Source organism: Adiantum capillus-veneris, chromosome 12 (assembly GCF_014529385.1).
Source record: "Adiantum capillus-veneris isolate H3 chromosome 12, ASM1452938v2, whole genome shotgun sequence".
Taxonomy (NCBI): Eukaryota; Viridiplantae; Streptophyta; class Polypodiopsida; order Polypodiales; family Pteridaceae; genus Adiantum; species Adiantum capillus-veneris.
The window spans coordinates 138,896,356-138,916,740 of record NC_140942.1 but is presented as its reverse complement, the minus strand read 5'-3'; positions in this window follow the sequence as shown (position 1 = coordinate 138,916,740).

Here is a 20,385-nt window from a genome sequence, read left to right as displayed (position 1 = left end):
ACTCCATTGCTCCCATCGATAGGTTTTCTTTGAGCCTTTGTATACACAACCTTATGTTCCTCTGTGGTATAGGATTTGAAATATTCAGGTGCAGGGTGTAAGTTTGTGGGGTCCTGTTGTTCTGTGGACAGTGATTTCACTTCCGATTCCTTTTGTTGTTGAGCTAACTCTTGATTTTGTCATCTCCTTACGATACGGCTCAACTTTGGCTTCTATGCAGCCTCTAATTGTGTGATGTCAAGGGTTGTGGACTACACCACATAACGCTTTGAAGGTATTCACCCCAGTTATCTACCAACTTTCGATGAGCATCACATGTCCCTATATAATTAAGCCATTCTGCGGTAGATTTCTTTTCATTTATTCTAGCATGCACATTTGGTCAATATCTTCGCCTCTTATATCTCTTACTCTTCTTGTTTAATTCTCGATTACGGCCGATCTCCAGTGAAGAGTCACTAGATGAATCGCTTCTTGTGTCTTCTGCTCCCTTGGATAGATTGTCATCTAGGGTACCACTGGCCCCTGAATGGTTTGTCCCCACATTTGCACCAAGATTTAACTCAGATTCTTCATCCTCAGAGTCAATTTCAACTGATGATTTTGACCCCAAATCGTGCGGGCTATAGTCTTGTGAGACGCTACTGGTTCCAATGCCAGTCAAACTTTCATCTTGTAGATCATCAGAAGCTATATGCATTGCTTCTAGCATATTTAAGGGTACAAGTGGTGGCATTTCATCCCCCTCAGGTGTTACCCAGGTCGTCCCCCTATTTCCCCAAGTGTCTATGGTTGCTGCTAGGTGGACCCAATCCACATTGTCCGACTCAATCATCCCAGGTAGTACATCCATATAAGGAGAATATTCCCAAACATCAGTGTTCGCTTTACACGTGTAACAATACTGCAATGGGGCCAAGTGAACTGTGGTGTCAGATCTATGATCAATTATAAACCTGTTTCCTAGAGGATGTGCTCGACCTGTCACAAGATCCACTCGAATGACAGAATCTTGGAACTGCAAGTAGACATGGTTTTTAGACCAGTCATGCACCATTTTTGCTTCCCTCATGAAAGGACGTCCTAAGATCATATCCGATGCCATAGTGTGTTTGGAGAAATCCATAACAATGAAGGTAATCCTTATTTTATGTCCAAAGACCTTGATCTTGAGATCTTCTAGCATCCCACTAGTTTTAACAATAGACCCATTGGCCATCTTCACTACTATGGTTGTGGTCACAAGGTGAGGTCTTCCCATAGTTACCCAGCAATGTTTAGTCACAATGCTAACCCCAGCACCACCATCAAGGATTCCCTTCACAGTTCATCCCTTAGTAGTGATTGGTATGGTCGCATTGGATTCATCACCCTCAAAGTATTGTCCCAACTTGTTAACAGGTATTTCTATAACAAGGTTCTCAGCTAGGTTGGGTTGTGGATCTAAGTGTTCCTCCTCTGTTGGCATCTCCCCAACTCCATTCATCTGGGCAAATTGTGGTAGCCCAAACTTCAGTTCTCCATTGAGGAAGGCTCGAAGAGCTGAGACTAGCTCAGGGTCTTTGTATAGTTTGGACATGATGGTGGTTCTAACTTCTGAAGACATGAAATCCACAAATTTGGCAATGTTTAACGGCACCTTTTGGACTTTAGTCCCTTGACATGGGGAAGATGGGATCTCCATTTCTTTGATAGGATCAAGTGTAAACATTCTTTCCATCAAGAAGTGAGTACGCCCACTTTCCCATGACTTTAAGTCACTTTCTTCTTGGATGACACTAGGTATGGCTAAGGGTCTATGGTCTTGGTGAGGTTGTTGTTGCGTAGGGAACACGGTGTCCGTAATCTGGATCTGCCTAGGTGCTGGTTCTAGATCCCTTTGGGTATCTTCTACCAAAATCCTTAATTGCTTGACTCGCTCAATCTCCTCTATCTCCTATCTTCTTCATGGATCCTTGCCATTGTGGCTCATGAAGATCTTCCTTGTTGGTTTCTATCTTAGTGGTTTTTTTGGTCTCCACGGTTTCTCCTGAATCAGAATCCTCTTCAGCGTCGTTCATATATACGGGGTCGTCACCAGTCCCTATGTTGGTCTTTGAACTGGGGTCTGACTTCGCTGCTTTTTGCGATCTCTTTCTTCGTGTTTTCTTCTTTTTCTAAGATTGGGCAATTGATATCGTGTCTCTTTCCTCAAGAATATAATTTTGTTTTTGGAGCATCGATCGTGTGAGTACGTTTACTGGTACCACAGGTGTACTTTGTGAAAGCTCCTCGGTAACTTCAATCAAGCTTAACGGAATTATCTTTGGTGCATTTGGATGATTTGGACATTGGGCAATCAAATGATCTATGCCACATCAATTACACATGAGTATCGACATTGTAGACATGCTTGCTTGATTGGTTTGCATTAGTGTGGCATATTTTTGTAGCCTAATAGGACACTCCGCTACACGATGTGGACCTCCACACTCATAGCATTGAAGAGGTGGTCTCTTAGCAGTGTAATTGATATTTTGGCCTCTTGCCGCAAGAGCAGTTACTTGATATACAGGTTTGACTTGTCCCCAATAGTCCTCCATGTAGTATTGTGGACTTTCTTCAAGCACATCCATCCCATAGGCAATATTAGGATCTATATCTTCCTCACAGCCTTCCAAACAAGAAATAGATGACTCACAACCCACTTGATTCACAGAAGTGATTCTCAGATGTGGTGGTTGCGGTCCTAGCACTGGAGGTGGTAAAGGTGTTGTTTGAACAACATTTTGGGCCCTAGGGACCATGTGTTGTGCTGTTTGTTCAAGAGGTGGGGCCGGCATCAATGCAAGCACTCGAGGTGTGTCTGTCCATGCTCAGGTTGGTCTATTGGCCATCGCATGCTTAAATACTATGCAATCCTTAGGTTGATGACCATACCTCCCATAGGCATTGCAGTTCCCATTGAATTTTACTCTAAAAGTAGTTCACTGGTACTATGCGGTCCATAGCATATTGAGCACCATTGTTGCTCCCTTCTTGGATACATATGATTGTTTTACGGAGCACGATTTTCTCTAAGACTCTCTTGAATAGCCTTGGTGAGATCTGCTAAAGTCATCTCAGATATCTTTGGCTCCTTAGCAATAGGCTTTAGGGTCATTGGCTGATGCCCTGATGCTTGCGAGCTAATAGATTTAGGCTCAACAGACACTCTTTCTCCTTGAATCATTAAATTATCCTCCAATTGGATCGCATTGGTGGTGTCTACTTCCCAAGTGGTGATACCTCTAACGACTAAGCCATTGTAGATATCCTCATGTCGTAATCCCCTAATGAATCTATCAAGCAATTGGTTATTGTTGAAGCGCTCATTTGGATTACATCGAGAATTCAAATGCTTCAAGCGACTAATAAAGTCTCTCACCGACTCTCCTTCCTCTCGTTGGGCTTCCTGGAGCTGAGAGGCTACACCCCAAAGCACTCCCTCTCGTATGTATTCTTTCAAGAACAGTCTCCTAAGAGTAGGGTAAATCGTTTTTTCTTCCACCCTTAGGGTTCTATACCAATCCCCTGCCTTCCAAGGTTAGGCTTAAAGCATTACTCTTATGCAGGCCATTGTGTTCTCCTAGAGAATCGCATATTTGTTCAAACACTTCGATATGCTTCATCACATCCCCGTGTCCACTAAATTTTTGTGTGAACTTGGCTATTTGTACTGCCTTACTTCTAGGCTCTCTATCAGACGTGTTACGCATATTCTCAGTAGTAGATTGACCTATAGCTTGAGCAAATGTTGCCAAGTCACCTAAGTGAGCAGGTACCGTGGGTGGAGCTGCTCCAGAGACTACATGTGGAGTAGGTATTGGCATCGGGCTTGGCGCATAGGAAGTCCTTGGGTTCCACGTTGGGTACGATGTTGTACCATGCAGTGGCCCAAAGTTCATATGTGTGGCCCTATGCATAGCAGGCGTCGGATGTGACATGCTAATGCTAGCCGGTATAGTCCCATGGAAATAAGAACTTGGGTGTTGTGGTTGTGGAGCATAGGTAGTTGAAACAATGGGAGGGGTAGGGACTACATGAGTACGAGGACCCTTGGGTGTATACGATTGGTACACACTTTTAGGTATTGTTGTAGGCTTTGAGCTACCATGTAGCAGTGCTTTACTAACAAATGAGGTCCATGGCGTGTTTCTCGGCATGCCCATCATTGGGGTAGGCATGGTAGCCGTGGTGTCATCAAGGGAAAGATGAGCTAGACTTGGAAAGGTGAAGCTATCACTTGTAGGCTCAGATTGCACTGAGACCCCTGGTGAAACAACATATGGAGGATCCATCGGACTTACCGAGGGAGTCTCCATTTGTGATAAGGTCAGTTGTTTAGCCTTTCCTGTATCCAAGAATCTCATGAAACCCGTTGAAGGCATGTTGATCCCCTTGTTCTGTCTCTCTAACTCAATGACCCTATGGATGACTTCACAAACTCTTTGTTGTTGATCCTCCACACTAGTAGCACCCATTGTGGATTGTAGGACATCTAACCAACCCACGTGATAGGTGTGACCTGTGCATAGGTCGGTCAGAGTCTCTGTTTGTAGTTCGTACTCCCAGTTCTCATTTAAGAACACTCCATCTAGGATTGAGGTGCTAGGGGTGTCCTTTGAGCTAGATGCAATGTTGCTTTCTAGGGGTTGGCCCTTAGCGGTTGCTAAGTTAGGAGCACTCGATTGCTCTCTTAGCAAGGATATTGACATAGGGGCTTTCGCTTTTAACTCTCTTCCGCCTTACGTAAGCTCTCGACTTTCTTTTCCCTCGCTGCAAGGATATATCGCTCAACCTCTTGCACTTCCGCAAGGCTTCTACCATCGGGTAATATGTCCTCGGAGGGAAATAACTCTGAAAAGTCAGGAGGTGCAGTGAATGAAGTATTCACGTGCACATTCTCTAAGGGCATAGGCTCTACGTTGGTCATGAATGGAGAATTTACTTCCCCACCCCCCTCATTTACATCATTAGCTCCATGTTCGGAGCGAGTGGCTCTACTAAAGGTTTCCTTCAGGTGGCTAAGCACGCTTGGCCCGGACCACGGGCCCATGGAATGCATGTCTTGGCTTGAGATATCGGGATTAGGCATTGGGAAACCCTCCATGACGTCGTAGTCGTCACTAGCCGCTATGTTCGGGTCTTGGTTTGTACTACCTTGCGTCCCCGCCGAGGGCTCGGAACCTAAAGAAGGTGGATATTAAGAACTCGTGTAAGTCAAAATTCTCTCTAGTTGCTCTGTCTCTAGCACACGACCAAAGCGCAGATGTATGTGCCTTTGGCACCCTACAAGCGTCGACGAAAAACCTCAAAGGTTAACCGCTTACCTTTTTTAAGCGTCCGTTTTCACTGGTGTTTTTTACGTTTTTTTATGTTTTTTAATGTTTGATTTTTTTTATTAAAGTGTGTGATAGCTCAAAACGAGCGTATCGCTTAGAGGGTCGTTGTGTGATTTACAGCACAATTTTCGGGCATCTGAAGTTCCGTTGGTCCTCAAAAAATTGATTTTTAGCTACGTGTGAAGCTAAAATTCGTAATTTTAAAAGGCAGCTGAGGCCTAGGCCTGAGCGTGAGCTTGGGCTTGGGTCTGGGAGATATTCCCGATCCCGACCCTACCTTTAATTTTTTATTTTTTATAATAAAAAGGATAAGGTCGCCGCAGCCTGCGCGAGAGCACACACACTCTATCTACCTACTTCTAACTAATACACCTACTGTTACACACTAACACACTCTATTAGCTCTCACAAATCTACTTTCTACTTACTGTACACAGAAAACTAACAACCTTAATACACAGAGAATAAACACAGTACCTTTGAAAACTCCATTAACAAAGAAAACTAACAACCTTAATACACAGTACCTTTAAAAACTCCATTAACAAAAAAAATACACAGTATAACACAAAATCCTTCTTCTCAACACACACACCCTCCTTCCTTACCTTTTCTACAATTGAAATTGCACCACAAAAGAAGCACAGAGTGCCATTCAAGCTTAGTGTATGGCATTCCTTAGCAACGACGCCAAAAATGTGTGCGTATGTCGCACGTGTCAATGCAAGGAACTTGCCGATACACCGCGTGCGAGCCACAAATGGCTCCAAGCACACAACAAGCCTAAACTAGTAAGCTCAAAGATGAGGATGGTGTGTCACTCACCGCTCTACGCTTGCTTCGTGGAGGATTCCTTGCCACGAAGAAGAGGGAGACGCCGCTATGCCGCGCTCAACCGCCTCGCCGCCGCCTTCGTGCCGCCGCAATGCTTGATCACTCTCTCTCTCTCTCTCTCTCTCTCTCTCTCTCTCTCTCTCTCTCTCTCTCATGCATACACACACACACAAGGAGATGAAGAAGAAGAAGATGGAGATGGAGCAAGAGCACTCTTCAATTGCACAAATGAGAGAATGAGTGAATTTTAGGTTTAGTTGACTTTTATATGAGCTCACCCCATTCACACTTGGGCGCCCATGCTTAGCCAACTAATCCCTTGAATGTTCCAGTTAGAGTGCGCCTCTCATCAGCGCGATCACTCTTACCCTTTTCCTGTTGGACCGACAAGCCCGGTACCTGACTCTACCAAGCAAATAATACAATCATCCATCGTAGGTGATAGGGTGTCTGTGAGCCATGAGGGTTAACAGATAGCATAGTCTCACATACTCAATTGATTTTACAGTTTTCATATGCAGTTGAAAAGTTGTGCTCTTGTAGAGGACGAGCACATCCTCTTGTAGTATCTAACTTCTTGCTTGTGAGCACGTCCATGGGCCGTTACTCTCATCAAAATGAATAAATACAAAATTTATGCCAAGAAGGGGGACATGTTGACTTACGATGCCATTCTTATCATTTTATATTTATTGAGTCATGGGCTAGGCTTGTCGGTTTCAAATGTGCATTGATTAGGTGATCGTTGATGAGAGGTGCACCACAGACTTATTCAAATAAGAAATTAGTGTTGATTGGCCAAGTGTAGGCACCCATATGTGAATGAGACGACCCACATAAAAGACTTGTAACCTTTCTTTTTTTAATTCTCAAAGTACCAATGCAATGCTCTTGCTCTCCTTATCTCTCACCTCATCCTCTTGTTGCGTGTGGGTGGTGTGAGTGTGCATGAGAGTAAGAGAGAGGGCGCGTGCAATTGAGCTCCAAATTCCCTCATCAACGGCGATGCATGAGTTGAGTGACACATCATTGTTCATTGTAGATCTTGTTTTTGCATAGGTTGTGTGCTTGTGGCATTAGTGGCTTGCACATGGTGCTAAGTAAGGTCCTAGTAGTTGACAGCTGTCAAAGTCAATGATGTAAAATCATAGAGCAATGGGAAGAATACACGAGACACACACACACACACACACACAGATGTAATGCTAAACCAACCAGATCGGCAATGAATTAGTGATTATATAATGGGGGCAAGGTGTTGCTTATATACTAGCATGGGGACCCTTAAGTAACCCCCCTCACTTCAAGGCTTTGCCAAATAAGGAAAATAAATACATAAAGCCAAAATAAATAGTGGGATCACATTGTGCCATTCACTTGAGATGCTATAGCTTTAATACTCCCTTTGCAATAAAATGCATACTCTTTGCAAAATTGTGGAGAAGCTAGTATATCTCTACATTGGGTTTTCTTGGAAAATCAAGTCAGATGAGTGCCAAATGCCTCTAGAGGCATTTGGCTAGTATATCTCTACATTGGGTTTTCTTGGAAAATCAAGTCAGATGAGTGCCAAATGCCTCTAGAGGCTCTTAAACTAGCATTGTCAGATATGGATCTCCATGGGAGCAATGTCAAAATCCAATAGGACAAAAAAAGATCAACCAATGAGAAGGACGTGCCTTCCAAACCATCCATTGGTGGGTTCAAAGCACATAGATTTTTATGTAAACCACTACGCATTAAAGATGTGAAGCTAGCAAAGCTTGGGAGGATATATCACTTAAGCTATATTAGCAAAGCTCAGTAGTACAATGGAAAAAACTACACATGACCATGAATGACCATGGGCCAGCTAGTCCCAATGCCAAGGTTGAGTGTGGAATTCGATAGACACACTCTTTCTGATGTGTGAAAAATGATTGGTCACAAGATGATCTCAACAAATTTAAGGAGAACCTTTAATCACTAAGAAAATCATTCAAGACAACATGGATTGACACTCAGATTACTCATTACATGGTATACTTCAATCATTTTTGTGATTAGAAACAACTATATCATTTTTTTCTTTACTTAACGAATTTTCTTAATTTACGACACATCATTTTCAACCATTTACTATAATTTATTTGAAAGTATCAAAACCCAGACATATGGAATACCTAGGGCTTAGGAATGCTTACTTGAGACACACACATCATGGTGGCTCTCAAAACAAGACAAACAATTTGAAAGATCTATTTCAATGATTCTATTGTAGATCCTTCATCGCATGCATCAAAAGAAAGTATTTGCCCCTTCAGCAACATCACAAGCAATCACGCATTTACAAAAAAAAAAAAACAATTAGAGGCATTCAACAGCTCCAATGCTCGGGGGGCTCACTCAAAAATATGTAAAATAGCACGTGAGTTCAACAGAAGGGGTCATTTCTCGTATGAACCTATAGAAATTATACATACAAGAGGGTGTTTTGAATTGAAAAAGAAAAAAATTTGGTACATAAGGGGTCTTTTATAATGTAAATAGGGGATTTTATAAATATCTCTTGAATGCATGTGCATGCTATACAAGATCTCTATTTAGTGACCCCCTCAATCTATAGTGCTCCTGAAGGCCAAAGAAAGTGGAGGGAGCCAATGGAATATGTGAACATAAGTGGAGCAAGAGACCTTGAGTATTCAACACAACATGTCCAAGTTTGAATATTACACAAACGATATTGTGTTTAACATAGCATGTACAAAAAACAAATTGTGTTTCAGCTTGTTGAGAGCACATATATTTTCTAGCACATTGTCCTTGTATCAGATCATTAAGTGTTTTCCATCCTTTAAGAGTTCATTTGGCTTTTGTTTTCCTCATGAGAGCTCCATTGCTCTGGATGCGTCGTAATATGTGACACGGCTGCATGTATACCCATGATTCTATTTGAAACGCTCTCTCAAAAAAACTTTATTGACAAGAAGAACTTTGTCCGCATTTTGCTCCATAATTTCCTCGGGCTTCTTCATAAGTTTAGTAAATAGGAAACTCAAATATAGAAGAAAGCCAAAGGATTCTTTAACTATTTTGCACTCTTTTTCATGCATGGGGCACCATAATGGTCTGTATCACACTGGCAACCGATGGTACTTTTTATACAAACGTCCTTCGTCAATATCACAATCTTTTAAGTGGACCACCATGTTATCAAGGATGACCCTCCCCTTTTGCACCTCCAGCTCAAACCTCTCTCTTTCACGCTTTAATAAATTGTTGTGCTAAGCTAGAAGATCATCAAGAGTGAAGGTGGAATTAAAGATGCAGGATTCCTTATGAAATTTATTAACAACTCTTGAAGATAGTGCAAAGTCAAAAGGCCTTTCATCAATGATTGTCTTGTCTTCTAGAATAACGGCCTCTTTTTTCCACTGCTCTTTGCCGGTGGCCCATATGCAAGAGTTGAAAAATCCACGTCCCTCTTCTGTGAGTTGAGAACATGAACCTTGGGGGCTACATTGTCACCTTGAATTGCAGAAGGTTCTAACTCTACCTCTTTAGGATCCACAGCTGAGCTCTTGGCAAGGTCCTCTACCCCCATACCAATAATCTCCAAAGGCTCAGTGAAGTCAACATTCCTCTTCGTTGAACCTTTGAACAATTGCGGGAAGGATCCTAATCTCAGTAAATAAGCTCAAATGCACACTCGGTCTATTTTTTGTCTCTTCCTTTTGTTAACACTTAATCTTGGTAAAAAAAACAAAGACCATTTTGAGAATTTCCAATAGAAGTAGTTATATATTTGCATTCAACTTGTATGTACACGAAAACACATATGTATATACATTTAGCATTTATTCATACATATTTGTATATACACCTATATAAAGACAGACACACACACACACACACACACACATTGTTAACCCTCACGCACACCCTATCACCTTCGACGGACATATATTATTTATTTGACTAAGTCATGGACCGGGCTTGTCGGTCCAATAGGCGTGTAGGTGATCGCCGATGAGTGGCGCACCACTTATCTTAATTTTACAGTAGTTTTGCAATGACCGGCCACTGTGGGCGCCCATGTGTGCATTGGTCAAACTCTTATAAAAGGTCCATTTGACCTTAAAATCCTCATTCTTGGAGGTGTAAGCTAAGAAGTGCTCTTGCTCCATATCTGTCTCCTTATCCTTCGTGTCCTCGTGCGCGCGCGCGTGTGTGTGTGTGTGTGTGTGTGTGTGTGTGTGTGTGTGTGTGTGTGTGTGTGAGAGAGAGAGAGAGAGAGAGAGAGAGAGAGAGAGAGAGAGAGAGAGAGCGTGTGTGTGATAGAGCATTGCGGCGGCATCGGTGATGGCGAGGTGATTGAGCGCAGCATCGACGATGGCTCTTTATTCTTCACAGCATAGGATCCTTCACGACGATGGAAGCATTGTTTCTTTGAGCTTGCTAGGACTCTATAGTTGTGTGCTTGCAGCCTTTTGAGGCTTGCACACAGTGCACAAGCAAGTTCCCAGCCTTTGACACGTACGACAAAGCAAGCGTACATTTTTTGTGCCGCTATCCACGGAACTGTCTTGCACTCTCAGGGGGTGCACTATGTAATCATGTTAATGTGTAGCGTGAGTTTGAAAGGAGGGGTTTTAGAATACAAAACATTTAGGAAATTTAATAGAGATACATTAAAATTAGGGGGTTTTATATTCAATTTTCAAGAAGATTCCTAAAATAAGGAGTCATTTTATTCATTCAGACATGTTAAAAGAGGGGTTTTTTTAACACCGGGTACTAAACGGTGAACCCCCTGAGCTTGCACTGAGCTTAAGTAAGCACTCAATGCTACCTCTTGAAGACATTTTTCATCTGTTTTGGTGTTTTTTGAGTTGGAATTAAGGTCTATTAAGTGGTTGTATTGTGCAGTGGACAACGAGCAAAAGATTGATTGTTCTGTCCGAGTGTAGTTTGTTGTGTTAGATAGTGTGTGTGCAATGTTAATTAGTGTTGTTGAAAGCTTGACAGAGCTGCCAGAGGTGCAGCATTGTGCACGCTTGAGACAGGCTTTGTGCGTGAGCTCGGTGCCCATGTGCAACATTATCCACAAGAAAAAAATTAAAAAACATTATCCAGTACCCAGTGTGTGCCCTCCAGTAGTATCAATACCAGTATACTAGTATACCGACACCAATAAACCAAAAAAAAAAACTTTAAACTTACCAATACCGTATAGTAACTGCGGTGCAACACTAAAAATCTGCGTGCACTACTAGTATCAGGGTGTGTACCTGTACCAGTAAAGTTTGTGTGCGCAGTTGGCTGTGTTAGACAGTGAGCTTGTTGAGTTTAGCATCTGTAAATGACCAGTACCAACCAATACTATCAATGAAATGTGAGCCAGTATACCAGGGCCTGTGAGTTAGTTAAGTTTGTGTACTCGTCCAGTACCAGGACCAATGCCAATCTGTGTGTGCGTAGTTGGCTATGTTAAACCACTAAGCTAGTTGAGTTAGTTTGTGAGTACCAGTGCCAATACCCGTAGTACCAACACCAGCTGGTACTACTGGTGAGTGGGCTGAGTAAGTCTGTGAGTGCGGTTTTCCGTGTTCAATAGTGAGTCAAAGTTGGTTGAGTACTCTGAGTGTGCAGTCTACTATAAGTGTATGTACGTACCATTACCAGTAGTACCAGTAGTGCCAGTACAGTACTATCAGTGAAAATTCATGACAAGTGCCAGTACCAGCACTAGTATACCAGCTCAGAAATCTAATCTAAGACCAAAGAGAAAATTTAAGAAAAAATACAAACAAAGGAAAAATCTATGTGTGTGAGTACCAGTACCAGTACCAGTGTAACACTGAAAATCTGGGCCCAGTACTAGTAGTATCTTTAAAAGCTTGTGTGTGTGCAGTTGGCGATGAGCTGGGTGTGTACCAATGTCAGTAGTATCAGTGCTAGTACCAGTATATACCAGTACCATTGCCAATACCAATATAGCAGAGCCAGTCGTATCTGAGTCAGTATAGCAGTAAAGTCTACTACCAATGCCAGTACAATACAGTACCAGTACTAGTGCCCAGTGTGTTGGTTGAGTTTGAACATTTGTGAGTGTCCAATACTAGTACAGTATTATACAGTACCAACTCAAAAATCTAAGACAAAAAAGTATAGTACTAGTACTAGTATCGGTAGTAGTATAGTAGAAAAATCTGAGACCCAAAAACAAAAAAAGAGGGTAAATTTGGGTTGCAACCGCCCAAAAACCTAGGTGAGCGGCCTTCACGGGCACTCACCAACACTTGTAGAGTGTTGAGGTCACATGCACCTATGCTCTAGTCATGTGCTAGAGGAAGATCACATAGAGAGTGTCTCCGTTTACATGAGCACTCATCATTCCTCTATTTTAGGCTCTAGGCCCTCAGCAGGAACCCAAGGTAGTACCACTCAAGACCCACATATTGCGTCTAGTGACTCTTTCTCTGACTACGACGTCATGGAAGGTTACTCGATGCCTAATCTTGACATGTCATGGACCCACGATTCATGCCGAGCGTGCTTAGCCGCTTAAAGGATACTTTTAGTAGAGCCGCTTTCTCCGAACATGGAGCTAATGATGTAAATGAGGGGGTGGGGAAGTAAGTTCACCACTCATGACCAACATAGACACCACGCTCCTAGAGGGTGTGCATGTGAATACTCCATTCAATACACCCCCTGACTCTTCAGAGCATTCCCCTCTGAGGTTATATTACCTGATGGTAGAAGCCTTGCCAAAGTGCAAGAGGTTGATCGGTATATCCTGGCAGCGAGGTAAAGGAAATTGAGAGCTTACGCAAGGTGGAGCAATGGAGAGAGCTTAAGGCAAAGGCCCCTATGTCAACATCCATGCTAGTCGAGCAATCGAGTGCTCTTGAATTAGCGACCACTAAGGGTCAACCCATACAGAACCACATTGCATCTAGTTCAAAGGACACCCCTAGCACCTCAATTCTAGATGGAGCATTTCTAAACAAAAACTGGGAGTATGAACTTCAAACAGAGACTCTAACCAACTTGTACACAGGTCACACCTATCAAGTGGGTTGGTTAGAGGTCCTACAATCCACGATGGGTGCTACTAGTGTAGAGGATCAACACCAAAGAGTTTGTGAGGTCATTCATAGGGTTATTGAGCTAGAGAGACAAAACAAAGGGATCCACATGCCTTCAACGGGTCTCATGAGATTCTTGGATAGAGGGAAGACTAAGAAACCAACTTTATCACAAATGGAGACTCCCTCGGTAAGCCCGATGGATCCTCCATATGTTGTTTTGTCAGGGGTCTCAATACAATCTGAGCCCACAAGTAATATCTTTACCTTTCCAAGTCTAGCTCATCTTTCTCTTGATGACACCACGGCTACCATGCCTACCCCAGTGATGGGCATGCCAAGGAGCACTCCATGGACCTCATTTGATAGTAAAGCACCGCTACATGGTAGCTCCATGCCCGCAACAGTACCTACAAGTGTGTACCAATCATATACACCTATGGGTCCTTGTGCTCATGTAGCTCCTACCCCTCCCATTGTTTCAACAACTTATGCTCCACAACCACAACATCCAAGCAATTATTTCAATGGGACCATACCGGCTAGCATTAGCATGTCACATCCCACATTTGCTATGCCTAGGGCCACACGTATGAACTTTGGGCCACCACATGGCACGACACCATACCAAACTTGGAACCCAAGGGTTTCCTATACGCCAAGCCCAATGCCAATACCTACTCCACATGTAGTTTCAAGAGCGCCTTTACCCACAATTCCTACTCACTTAGGTGACTTGGCAAAATTTGCTCAAGCTATTGGTCGATCCATTGCTGAAAATATGCATAACACGTCGGATAGAGAGCCTAGAAGTAAGGTAGTACAAATAGCCAAGCTCACACAAAAATTTAGTGGAGATGGGAATGTGAGAAAGCATATCAAAGTGTTTGAACAAATATGCGATTCCCTAGGAGAACACAATGACCTACATAAGAGTAATGCTTTAAGATTGACCTTAAGTGGGAAGGCTGGGGATTGGTATAGAACCCTAAGGGTGGAAGAGAAAACAATGTACCCCACTCTTAGGAGATTGTTCTTAAAAGAGTACATACGAGAGGGAGTACTTTGGGGAGTAGCATCTCAGTTCCAAAAAGCCCAACGAATCCAAATGAGCACTTCAATAATAACCAATTGCTAGATAGATTCATTGGAGGATTACAACATGAGGATATCTACAATGGCCTAGTCATTACTTGAATCACCACTTGGGAAGCAGTCATCACCAATGCGATCCAATTGGAGCACAACTTAATGATTCAATTTATTAGCTCGCAAGCATCGAGGCATGAGCCAATGACCATAAAGCCTATTTCTAAAGAGCCAAAGATATCTGAGATGCCTTTAGCAGATATCACCAAGGCCATTCAAGAGAGTCTTAGAGATAATTGTGCTCCACAAAACAACCATATGTATCCAGGAAGGGAGCAATAATGGTGCTCAGTTTGCTATGGCCCACATAGTACCAGTGAATGCCGTACGTTTAGAGTAAAATTCAATGGAAATTGCAATGCATGTGGTATGGTTATCAAGCCAAGGATTGCATAGTATTTAAACGTGCGATGGCCAATAGACCAACCTTAGCATGGATGGACACACCTCGAGTGCTTGCATTGATGTAGGAACTTACCCAAACCCTACTAAGGAGATCAAGCGAGTCAAGCAATTAAGGAGTTTGGTAGAAGAGACCCAAAGGGATCGAGAGCCATCACCTAGGCAGATCCAGATTACCGACAGAGTGTTCCCTATGCAAAATCAACCTCACAAAGACCATACACCACTAGCCATACCTAGTGTCATCCAAGAAGAAAGTGACTTAAAGTCATCGAAAAGTGGGCGTACTCCTGTTGGAGAGAATGTTTACAGAGGGATTACTTGACCCTATCAAAGAAATGGAGATCCCTTCTTTCCCACGTGAAGGAACTGAGCCCAAAAGGTGCCGTTAACTATTGCCAAACTGATGGATTTCATGGTTTCAACAATTAGAACCACCATCATGTCCAAACTGTATAGAGACCCCAAGCTATCCTTAACTCTTTGAGCTTTCCTCAATGGGGAACGTAAAGTCGGGCTACAACAATTTTCACAGATGGATGGAGCTAGGGAGATGCCAATAGAGGAGGAACACTTAGATCCACGACCCAACCTAGATGAGAGCTCTGTTGTTGAAATACCTATTAACAAGTTGGGACAATACTTTGAAGGCAATGAATCCAATGCGACCATACCAATCACTATCAAGGGATTAACTGTAAAGGGAATCCTTGATGGTGGCGTTGGGTTAGCATTGTGACTAAAAATTGATGGGAAACTATGGAAATACCTCACCTTGGGACCGCAAACATAGTGGTAAAGATGGCCAATGGGACTATTGTTAAGCCTATTGGGATGCTAGAAGATCTCAAGGTCAAGGTCTTTGGACACAAAATAAGGAATACCTTCATTGTTATTGATTTTTTCAAGCATACTATGTCATCTGAGATGATCTTAGGATGACTTTTCATGAGGGAAGCAAAAATGGTGCATGACTGGTCTAAAAACCATGTCTGCTTCCAGTTCCAAAACTCTGTAATTCGAGTGGATCTTGTAACTGGTCGAGCACATCCTCTAGGAAATAGATTTATAATTGATCATAGATCTGACCCCACAGTTGACTCGGCCCCATTGTAGTATTGTTACACATGTAAAATGGACACAGATGTTGGAGAAGATTCTCCTTATAAGGAGGTTCTACCTAGGATGATTCAGTCTAACAATGTGGATTGGGTCCACCTAGCAGCAACCATAGACACTTGGGGAAATAGGGGGACAACCTTGGTAACACCTGAGGGGGATGAAATGCCACAACTTGTACCTTCAAATATGATAGGAGCAATGCATATAGCTTTTGACAAGACTCATCCTAATATAACAAAGAAAACATACAAATGGGTCCCTAAAGCTTCTTTAGTGCCAATTTTTGATGCTAAAAACTAAAAAATAGGAACCATGTAAGAAACGCCCCACTCGCTCCAAGAAATGTAACAAAACGTTGCGTTGTATTCCTAAACAACTATTGGAAGCCCAAGGCTACTATCAAGGAAAAATTGAATCTGGGTGTCAAAACGTAAATTGTGTTCTTACCTGTCACCTGACTCATGTGAGACAAACCTTGTAACAAAAAAGCCGATTGAAGATCGTGGGAAGGGAAAGATCACAGAACACTATACACCTGATCTGGAGCTAGTTTGGTTACCCAAGCGAGAAAGGCTTGTTTCGCTCACCTCAAAAATAGAAAAAACAAATGAATCTTCTTGCTCTTCATGTAGTTCATATATGGAAATAAAAGCTTCGACACAACCTCCACCTACCATTGTACATATCCATATAAACAAGAAAGAATTTGCACCTCCCGTTGTAAGTTCACCACCTATAACAACGTTGCAAATAAAATCATGACAGAGTACCTTACCACCCTTGCATCTAGATGAAATGCCAAGGGCGGTCGAAAACTATTGGTCAAAGTCTTCACCCATAAAAACTTGGAACAATTGGTTTCAAAAGGTGATGACATCGTTCCAAAAGGTATGATCTACCCAAGGAAGAAGGGAGTGTTTGTTGCTGACATCCATCTGCTCCCCTCTTAACTTTCCCCCCTGACCTCTCAATCTTCCAATCTTAGTGATTTCATGAGAAAATCCTTTTATCGTAGCTTAACTACAAGGTCTTTTAGGTATAGCCTCTAGTCAGCCCTCGAACATGAAATACTTGGCTCTCATGATTAAATAGCTTAATTAACCAGAGAAAATTAAGAAACTTGTCCATGGTATTAATAGTTGACCTCTAGTACCTTTTGATAGTTAAATTAGCGACCCTAGACTTGTTTAGATATTGATCTTTACAACTGCTTATGCGTTTGATTATATTACAGTTTAATGTTTTACTGCTAACAAATTGTTTAATATTATGTTACCAATCAATTTGTGTGTCTACAACTGCATATGCTTTTTAATTTATAGGAGAATGCAATTACTGTGCCAATTTTGGTTGATTTTGTAGTGATGAAGAAGGCTAAGGACATTCAATCTCGGATGCTCTTCCACCTCGATGAACGGGCTTCATCTCAATAGCTTCCAAGGACGGAATCTATATCAGGAAGGGAGGCATGTTAATCCTCACGGACACCCATCACCTTCGACGGACACATATTATTTATTTGATTGAGTCATGGACCAAGCTTGTCGGTCCAATAGGTGTGTAGGTGATCGCCAATGAGAGGCCCACCACTTATCTTATTTTTACAGTAGTTTTGCAATGATCGACCACTTTGGGCGCCCATGTGTGAATGGATCAAAATCTTATAAAAGGTCCATTTGACCTAAAAAACCTCATTCTTGGAGGTGTAAGCTAAGAAGTGCTCTTGCTCCATATCTGTCTCCTTCTCCTTCATGTGCTCACATGTGTGTGTGTGTGTGTGTATGCTTGAGGGGGGGAGGGGAGAGAGAGAGAGAGAGAGAGAGAGAGAGAGAGAGAGAGAGAGAGAGAGAGAGAGAGAGTGATCGAGCATTGCGGAGGCATTGGTGGCGGTAAGGTGGTTGAATGCGGCATCGACGGCAGCTCCTTCTTCTTCGCAGCATGGGATCCTTCACGACGGAAGCATTGAGTGGTGAATGACACACCATTGTTTCTTTGAGCTTGCTAGGGCTCTCTAGTTGTGTGCTTGCATCCTTTCAAGGCTCACACATAGTGCACAGGCAAGTTCCCAGCCGGCGAAGCATACACACACACATGCACACGCACACAAAAAAGATATATTGTGATGTGCACAACTAAGAGAGAATTCGACTAAACTTGGTGTACCCTTCTAGAGTAAAGTTGCCCCTTATAATGACTATCCTGAAGGGTGTGTGTGTGTGTGTGTGTGTGTGTGTGTGTGTGTGTGAGTGTGTGTGTACATACATACATATATATATATATATACATACATATATGTATATATATACGTACATATATATACATCTATATATATGTATATATATATATATATATATATATATATATATATGTGTGTGTGTGTATGTATATACATATATATATATCTATATATAGAGACATACATATATATATAGACATATATTTATTTATTTATTTATATTTATATATTTCTTTCTCTTCATAAGGCACGTAGAGGGGCATCCTTCAAAAGCTTGTACATCCACACATGGCATTGGACCAAACCAGGTGAGTCCTTCAAGAGTAAGGCTGCCCCTTACATTGATTATCAATCAACCTTGAAACCTGTAATTTGATCTATAATAGTATGCCCTTTGATGTTTGATATCCCAGCCAAAGCGATTTTGTATTTGATTTGTAAATTGGTGATAGTTATATGATGCTAGTTAACGAGTCTCTTTAAGATATTCTAACTAACATATGTCCACTACTAGACATCTACATGCATCCAGGTGCACAAATATTAGAAAATTGGATGTGACAAGAGGGACACTATTTCTTGCTTTAATGCCATGAGCCAACATGTTAAGAAAAAATGGATGTGACAAAAGGGACACTCACTCCAAAGATTCAAGTGATCAATCTATTTTAAGTTTTAATATCAGTGAGGTGTCACTGTCTACAAAACTTGAAATAACCAAAAGTAGGCACTCACTTCCATGAGGTACTATCTCCCAAATGTTCTCCTCCTAAGGAGATCAATTTCTAGCCGTACCCTTCCAGTACTTGGTCTCTACTTCCACATGAGCACATTCGCAAAAAAGGACCTCAAATTCTAGGTACTATCTCCCAAATGTTCTTCTCCTTCCAGTGTACTAGAGAGTGCTCTGTTATCCTATGTAAACCAAAAAAATGTGTGCTATTATCATTGGATTCCATGGGCAACAATAAGGCTAGCCCCTCCTCCCATGCAAAGCAAAATGAGAGGAAAGGCAATAATCTGTGTATTTAGCCATTGACGGGATTAGCCTGATAATTCATAATTCTCATAGGAGCTTTACCTATTGTCTGATGCATTTGATGTTTCGATGAATGATTATGTCATCTCTAGCATAAGGCTTTTGATATGGATGTCCTACTATGAGTTTTGCACCAGAAAAAAATGGTTACTTTCGGAAATAATTTTTTGGATTCTGGATATTTCTTATGGCTTGGGAACTCCCACATTGGTAATGTCTACTACTTCATGAAAATTCTTGAAAGATACTATATTGCTTAATTATGTCTGTCAATTAAAGTTTCAACTCTGGCCTTTATTGATCACTTATGCTTAATAGATTTACAAATCATCTTGTTTGCACTAGTTGGTTAATAAACATGCCTGTGACACATGAGTTAGATCTTAGATTCCAAATCCTGTTTAACAAAAGCTTCGAAAAATTGAAAGTGGTTTGACAAAAAGGCTTCATGCATTGACTTCTTTGGGATAAAGAATGGGTAAAACACTTGGATCAAAAGGGGTGATGGCCCTATGATCAGAACTTAATCTAATTAATAAATATGTACTTTCTCAAAAATTTGGGGTAACTAACAACCTTAATACAACCTATTATAATCATCTCACTTGGATCAGAAGGGGTGATGGCCTTCGTATCACAACTTAAAAGGAATTCAAAAGAACACACCTGCTCAAAGAATCAAGCATCCCTCATTCATGATCGCATGAAACGTTCACTTTAGATGCATGACTTTAACACCCTCTTTGTAGCTTATAGTGCACTTACCCTCTAGATTTTACTCGAACTATGATGGATTTCTAGGTTTTGTGAACACCTATGCTTCTTTAACTTTGAAGAATCTAGCTCTAATTCTAAAGTTAAAGAAAGCATTGAAGTTTTAAAAATCAGTTCTTTTCTCTCTATAATTCTTTTGAGCTATCCGTAATCAAAAATCAATTTGCACGGTTCTTTTCATATATAAATAGCCTTTACATGCATAAAATTATTCCATATGCATGATCAGTGAACCTTTAAGCACTAAATTAGGTCTCCATACATGGTATGTCGATTTATGTGTCTTTTCATTGAAGAGTTCAATAGGTTAACCATTTCACTGTTGATGGCTATTTCAAGTGGACCCCACCTCCATACAAAAAACTCAAGCATGAGAAAGTGTGTATGACAAGA